Genomic DNA, 7500 nt, shown 5'->3' on the forward strand with positions numbered 1-7500 from the left:
GTGTAGTAATTGTGACAGTTATTCAGTGCAAAATTGATTTTATTGTTGGTTACCTCATCAATATTTTAACCCTGTTTGTCGAGAATAGTTTGTGGCTGTTTCGATTCCCAAAATAACGTCAGGTTGGATTAAACACTTTACAAATCTATTTTAAATATCTTACTAATTGTACGTACTTTTGTCGAACTCACAACTCGATTCGACCCGACCGAGGCTCGCTAGTCGTTTTCAACCTCAGTCCACGCCAATTTGAAGAAATATCAAGTGGCAAAATTATTCCAAAAAACCATCAAAAGGATTTGATGGTCGATTAAGCTATGATTGTTCTAACATTTGGTTTAAAAATGGGGTGCATGTAAGACTTTGGGTTATGGAAAAACTGCAGTCCTGAAAGCTATCAAAAAAACCTTATACCAATCCCACAATGTTAAACTGTTTTAATGGACGCAGGTGACAATTATGTGCTCTCTGAGCACCGTTTTCCCAGTGAGGCCACATTGCGCGCTCACCCACGAAATGAAGCAAACAACTTACCCGGGAATGAACTCTTTTCATGTCAAAAGTGGAAGGTGTCGCGTGGATGCACATTTCAGGCTTGACTGCTATTAGTTGGTTTTGTTTATTTGGACTTATTCATGCTACTAGATCCTTTCAACAGCAGGTGGATTTATCCTGCAAGAGATTACGAACATGCTGGTTTATTTACAAAATTTCTTAACTTTCGAATAACAGCGCCTAAAAGGTAAATGTAAAAGGTAAGGTAATTTTATTCACGGTCTGTTGGTTACCTATGGGTTAGGCAGTCTGTTTATCTCACGAGTTCATTAGCTTTATGGGCGCCAAGGGATTTAATGGCATTGTCTTTCAATATCAAACACGGTTTCTCGCGAAAATTGTTTCTAGGGTAAGCACTGGCAGTACTTTGTGCATGTTTTGGAGTCCATAAACAGGACTTCGTTTGACAAAGAAATAAGTTTTTTCAGCCCTTACTGAAGAGTGGCAACCGTCCGTCGATGAGCGACAATTGGAGCGAAAGCAAAAATACATAAACGGGTCTAAAATCAAATAATAATAATAAAAATAATAAAAATAAGAATAATAATTGTCGCAGATTCACTAATTGGAACTCCATGTCGAGTAAGGATTTCAATTAACAAAATCCGTCGCAAAATCCATTTTCGGAATGTTTTTGATGTTCGATTGGAAATCCCAAGATCCAGGATTTTAAGAGCTAAATCCAGATTTCTCAATCGAACGCGCGGCCTTTTATTCAATCTGTTGGTACCTTGGTTAGCGTTCTGTTTTATCCTCACGCGTTATTAGCCGTCTGGAAGCCAAATTTAATGGCATAGTCACGATTCTTGAAATTGTTCTAGAATAAGCACTGGCAGTACTTTGTGCATGTTTTACGAGTCCATAAGACAGAAATTCGTTGACAAAGAAATTAGTTTGTTCTCAGCCCTTAACTGAAGTGAGCAACCGTCCGTCGATGAGCGACAATTGGAGCGAAAGCAAAAACGTAACGGTCTAAAATAATAATAATAAGAATAATAATAATAAGTACTAATAAATAATAAGAATACTTATATAATAATAGTATAATAAAGTGAATAATAATAATAAATATATACAATAATAATAATTAATAATAATTAACCTTACCGGCACATTGCTCGGCTTTCCATTGCAATGATCAAGCGCGCATTACAAGATCATAAAATTAGGCAATTTAAAACCTGTAAATCATGAAAACTTGGGCCTTTATCAAATGAGTTTGTAAAGGTCGAATTACTACGTGAAAGGATTTGGGAAAGCGGATCGTTTCGAGCGCTAGCCCTTTCGTCAGAGCGAATAGAGGAATTTGTTGGTGGTTGTTGGTTTTGTGAACGCCCCGGAGGGTATGGAGGAGCCTTTGCCATTGGTGGAAATATGGTAACATGAATTTTGTGATAAATCAATGGAATGAGAGGCGGGCATTGTATTCCGTAAGAATAGTGTGTACTTAGTGAAAGATGAATTTTGTTCGAGCATTTTTTGCGGCTTTCTGTGTTCCCGTGGTCTGAAGGATAGGCCGCCAAATTGTCATGTTGTGGTGGGAGTAATTAGGGAAGATAAGAAATGGTCCCGCAAACTGGTTTTGACGCCTCTGTATCGTTTATTTTCTACATCTCGTCTCCTTTTTTTTGTTGTTGCTGTTTTCTCCTATTTTATATATTCTTACATATGTGTGGCAGTTCATGGCATAGATGCCATTTGCGGAGATACATGTAAAGTGGTCATTAGATTTGTTTCTCCAACTACAACGAAACCATGCAAAAGCCTGATCTTTACAAAACGTTTCATTGAAGACTTCGTCACGGAGCTACTTCCTCCAGCAGAGAGGAAACTCAACCAATTCATTACTTCAGTTAACTAGCGTACGATATAAACCACACATTCCCTGGCATAACTATTTGCTGCATTCGTCCTCTCATCTAGACAACACATTCTCTCAGATTCTGTAGACTGAGGCGCCTCCGGCTCTAGTGATGACTCCGACTTTAACAGCTTTAACAGCACACTACGAGGAATTGTGCCAATTTTGTCAAAAAAACGTGGCTATCCTGAACTCCAAAACATCGTGCCCAAGAATCGATCAAGAAACCCGCACTAGACAATAGAACGAAAAAAACCAAACAGGGAATTCATTCGCGCCCTCGCATACCATCCGGCCAAAAACGTGCTGTCAAAAATGTCAATTCTCAAAAACTTCAAAAATTCTCCGCCATGATCCCGAAAACCTAAACAGATATTTTCTCTACCAACCCTATTTTAATTCAAACGCGTCCTTGTGACAATTTTAAATTATACCAGGAACTTTCAAATATACACGCACACGATGCCCGTTGAACTGACCACTTTAAATGCATCCCCGACAAACGTCATCTCTTGCATGACCTGCACACTATTTACCAGCAGATTTTACCATAGGCGAAAACAAGGTACGAGATTGTTAGAAAAAAAGACACAGATGCGTCAAAACCAAGTTGAAGCGTGCCATTTTAAAAATCTTCCTAATCACTCCCACCACAACATGACAATTTGCGGCCTATCCTTGACCACGGGAACACAGAAAGCCCGCAAAAATCTCGAACTAAAATTCATCTTTCAACTAGGTACACTCCATCCTCACAAAACTCATTCCATTAATTTATTCACAAATTCATGTTACCATATTTCCACCAATGGCAAAGCTCCTCCACACCCTCGTGTTCACAAAACCAACAACACCCACAATTCCTCTATTCGCTCTGACGAAAGGCTAACGCTCGAAACGTCAGCTTTTCAAATCTTTCACGGTGGTAATTCGACCTTTATCAACTCGTTTGATAAAACAAAATTTTCATGTTTCACTCTTCCACCGACGTAGCACCACAGTTTCTTTAAAAACTATAAATGTGTATAATAATGTAAAATCCTAATGACTGTGTAATTGAAAATGTAAAAAACCTAATGAATTCAATAAAATTGAACGTAAAAAAGAAAGAAAAAGTTAAATGAATATTAAATATTTAAGGCAGCTCTAAAGGATGTGTCTTAATTGGACGCTAAAAGTCTCTACGTGGAACGTATTTCTTAGTTCTGCTGGATTTCACAAAGCATGTGCGGCTACTCCTAATGATTGTCTTCGTCATGCGTGGATGCGGCGCGAGTAGTGTACCATTGGATGAGCGTAAGTTGTAAGCACCACGTTCCTTAACCGTGACAAGCTCACTGAGTTATGGCGGTGCGACACCCTGTATCGCTTTGAAGGCGAAAAGAAGAATTTTAAACTGAATCCGCTGTTTCACTGGAAGCCAGTAAAGATGAAGTAGTAATGGGGTGATTCAGGAATGGCAGCATTGAAAACGCGTTGTATCTTATCAAGCTTGCAAGCGGGCAGACCATACAGCAGACTGTTACAGTAATCTAGCCACGAGGTGATAAACACGTGGACCATAGTTATTTTATCTTCTGTGCTCCAAAACGGACGGATGCGGCTGATGTTAGAACGCTGCAGCGCCTACTTTAGTAACGAACGTGCGAGGATATACTTAAAGTAGAATTAAACCACGAACCCAGCTTTCTAGCACACGGTCGTGCTTGTATTACATCACTGCCAACCTGGATGATGTCGAAGTTAACCTTTACAAGCTGCTGCCTGGTACCTATGAGTAAAAACTCAGTCTTATCATCATTCAGCTTGAGGTGGTCACTAACCATCCAGTGACGAAGGCCATCGATTCAGCTACGCATAGCGTCGATAGCAGCCTCGCCATCACCTGGCGCGTTTGGGAAGAATGCGAGGAACAACTGTGTGTCATCTGCGTAGACAACTTGCCAAGGTAGACCGTGAACAGAAGAAGACCTAGACTGCTGCCTTATGGGATGCCTTGCTTGAGCGGAAAGATAGAAGAAAGTCCACCTTTCACAACAACACGCTGTGATCGATCAGCAAGGTAAGACGAGAACCACTCCAGCGCCTTGTGAACTACTCCAAACTTGGCTGCAGGCGATCAAGGAGAACCTGGTGGTGCACGGTATCAAAGGCTGCGCTAAGGTCTAGAAGTACCAACAGTGTAACCTTTTGCGCTTCCATGTTCGTCAGGATGTCATGTTTCACCTTGATCAGGGCCGATTCAGTGTTGTAATACTCTTTATAAGCGGACGGAAGCTTGAGGTGCAGACCGTTTGTTGTCATATAGTCAGTCAGCTTAACGGCTACCGCCTTCTCAGTTAACTTCGACACGTAAGGCAGGTTGCGTCACCCATGATTGTTATAATACTGCCAACCAGAAGCTATTTGGCTGTTGAAACAATAACTTCTTTTGTTCCGTGGTTGGCAAATCTCAATATCAAAAGAAATGTGACGTCAATGTTGTAAACAAGACATCGCTATTGGGTCTTTGGGTCTTTGTTAAGCAAAGACGAATTTTAATCATTGAATAAGACCAGAATGCATTGACACTGCTTCTCAAAAAAGACAAACTTATGCGACAGTTTATATAATGTAGCTGAAGTTACCCAGGGAAAGGCTGTCGTCACTCCGGGCCAACTTCCCTTTATAATGAAAGAAATAGAGGATATTACATGGCCGCGCGGGGATATGAACTTTATCTTAGAGTGCTGAACGTATCCGCTCACACGAGTGAGCGAAGCGAACGAGTGAGAAATACTTTCAGCTCGAGAAGATAAAATTCGTATCCCCAAGAGGCCATGTAATGTTCTGTTTATTATATAGATATTGATGAAATGTCCAGATTTAAGACAACTTGTTTTACTCATTTTCGAAATGATGAAAAAGTGGTCACCAACCCCTAGAACACGTATGTTGTGTAACATGAAGCAAGATATGAAAGTTATGAAAAACAAATCATGATAATGTAAAATTTTGCAATAAAAATGTTAATGTAGTAGAGAAGAGTTATATTAAAGCACAAAAGCATCGTGCAATGAAGAGGAAGCTCGCGTTTTATTGGCTAAACGTGTTCGTTACCATGACGACACCTATATTCTCACATGTGAAAAATAAAAATGCGCGAGGTGAAGATATGATTTTTTAGTAAAAGGAGAAATCTTGGTATTTCATCAGTATCTATATAATAAATATATTTATTGTATAATTTTAAGAAAACCACGACACTTCTGAGTTTTAGAACACTGACAGACATGTTTCGGCAGTTGCCTCTGCCATCTTCAGTGTGAAATGAACAATAAATTTTGAATTACTACTGTCATAGTCTTAATTATTGTCATTGTAATTTCTCTAGTATTTATATTTCACTGTAATCTATTGTTCATTTCACACTGAAGATGGCAGAGGCAACTGCCGAAACATGACTGTTGTAAAACAGGAGTGTCGTGTTTTTCTTAAAATTAATTTCTTCACTGCTTTTATCTAGACCATTTATTGTATAGACAGGAGTGTCTTACTGAAAAATACGCCACTCATAAAATTCATACGAAACTACATCCGGGACCCGAGTGGCGTATTTTCCATATCCTCACTAGTGAGGATATTGATGACGTCATTTCCCGCCTTTGCATGGTTGTTTGTGCAAACAGTCAGTGAAAAACGGCGAGCGATAGATTCGTGAAGTTCTCTGAAGCTCGCGTAAAATCCTTCTCTGAGAAACGAGAAAATGCTAACACGAAGAATAGAGCGACTTTCCTATGACCTTGAAAAATAAAAGTGAAAACAGAACGTAAACAAAAATGCAAAACATTTAATTGGCTTATCGAACAAAAACAAACGAACGCAAATTTTCATTGGCTTAGCGAGTGCGGATGCGAACAACGTCATCTCTCCGTGGAACTTTCTGGAAAGCGATCGGCATTTCGGTTTGACGTCATTTGAAATGCAGCAATGTGATTGGGCAATCGAACTGTTTACTGCCCCTATTAGGAGTTTCCTTGGCGGGAATAAGGAGAAGCTTTGTTTTAATGTTGTCAAACATTCGTCCGTGAAACAAATTGCCAACACTTTTTCAAGGTCATACGAAAGTCGCTCTAAAACTTTATACAACTAAAAATTATTCAAGAGTTCTTTCCAAGTGAAGAAGAAATGCGAAAATTGAAGAAATTCCTGCCGCGGTGCTGCAAGAATTTGCTTTAAAGTTTGTGCTCGGTGTTAGAAAGAAAATGGTGAGTAAAACATTCCTGTCTATATAATAAAAGGAAAATTACTCGTTAGCTCGAATTTTATGTTCCCGTGGCCCCGTGGCAAGAACAACAATATCTCACGAGTGTGCGCATTGCCACTGAAACATGAAATTCATATCTTCTCGCCACCGTGTAATATCCTCTGGGTTACAAATGAATGAGAGAAGTGATCCTCGCTTTTAGCTGGACAATTTAAGCAATTGTTTCTTTTTGAAACCTGGAAAATTCATGTGGCTTCAACGGGAGACAATTCCTTACATTGTTCAGCTAAGCGCGAGGATCACATGCAGGTATGAGCCTTGTTTCAGAGTGAAACGAGACACACACTTCCCTTCTGAATGATGGATTTTAAAGACAGATGCACTGTCTCCGACTCGACTCGCCATTGTGCATGTCCCCCTCTCCTTGGGCTAAAAAATGAGTACAACCTTAACACCCAGCTGCGTTTTAAGTCATGTTTCTAGGACTGTCCATGTGATTCCGGTTATTCCGTGCCAACTTTTGCTGTAATAAGCACAGGGAAATAACGATAATAAATAAATAAATCCACGATTTCAAACAGCTTTAATCTCGACAATTGGTCAACATTTCACCACAGTCTCATATCAGTCGAGTAAAAAAAAAAACACACGCTTTCTCTGTGCCCCTGTCTCAAAGTTCACAAGTATCAATTTAACGATCGATCTCAGTGGCGCCCCGCAATATCCTTAACACATACAAAATAAACTGTGCACTCGAAATGTTAGTCAGTTGTCTTGGGACTGAGTCGGCTTATATAATTCAGATTGTTTATAGTCATTAGACTGATTGTAAAATGAT

Source organism: Montipora capricornis, chromosome 9, assembly GCF_036669925.1.
Source record: "Montipora capricornis isolate CH-2021 chromosome 9, ASM3666992v2, whole genome shotgun sequence".
NCBI lineage: Eukaryota > Metazoa > Cnidaria > Anthozoa > Scleractinia > Acroporidae > Montipora > Montipora capricornis.